The sequence below is a fragment of the Tupaia chinensis genome, unplaced genomic scaffold (genome assembly GCF_000334495.1).
Source record: "Tupaia chinensis unplaced genomic scaffold, TupChi_1.0 Scaffold149921_1, whole genome shotgun sequence".
Taxonomy (NCBI): Eukaryota; Metazoa; Chordata; class Mammalia; order Scandentia; family Tupaiidae; genus Tupaia; species Tupaia belangeri.
The window spans coordinates 236737-237629 of record NW_006209765.1 but is presented as its reverse complement, the minus strand read 5'-3'; positions in this window follow the sequence as shown (position 1 = coordinate 237629).

Below are 893 nucleotides of genomic sequence, written 5' to 3'. Positions count from 1 at the left end.
CTTGGAGACAAGAGGGAAAGGAGCCTTATGCAAAGCTGGTTCAAATGATCAGAATTAATTATATGTTCTCAGTGAAACCCCTGATATAATTCTGTAGGGATGGTTTTAAATTATTATCCTCATTTTTTTTTCTTCAGAATACTCTACCTTCAATGTACAAAAAAACTCTACAATATCAAAAAAGTATGTTGGGTAGAATCCCGGTATTAGAAACAAAAAGAAATTACATGAGCAAACTTTAGTAAGAAGACGGAAGGGGGAAACCTGCTTCTTGGCTACAGAAAAGGTTTTGAAGTACCTCCTGAATGGTTGGAGTTCCAGCCAACACAGCTTCACACCAGGATTCCAGAACAGAGCAAGGTCAGGGGGCATTGCAGAAAACTTCAGCAGGTATTTCTGGAAACACATGTTTAGCTCTCCCTTTCCAGACATTCTGATTCTTTGCTTTGGTGTGGCATCTAGGCATATGGATTTGAAATAGTTCCCAGGAGACTCTGGACCACCTCTTTTTCTGGTTGCCTAGCATGATTGGTTCTGAAATGTTTCTCTAAAGGTAATCCTTGGGCCATCTGTATCAGAATTGCCTGAACATTCAGAACTTCCTGGGTCCTACTTTACACTGCCTGAATCAGAATCTCAGTAAATTTCTACGCTTGAGTTTATGATCCAATGATTAAGAAGAATGTGGACAGATTCCTTTTCACTCTTAGCACTAGGCTATGCAATGAGTCCTTTATAAAGAGAAACTGATTAACCCATCATTAGCCAAAAATTCAACATCGAAACTCCAGGCACATTGAGGGTACTCACCATTGTTCTCAAAAAGCACAAATGTTGCCAGATAAAAGTTCCCTGCTCTCTGAAGGATGAACCCACTTATAATTCCTACTGCT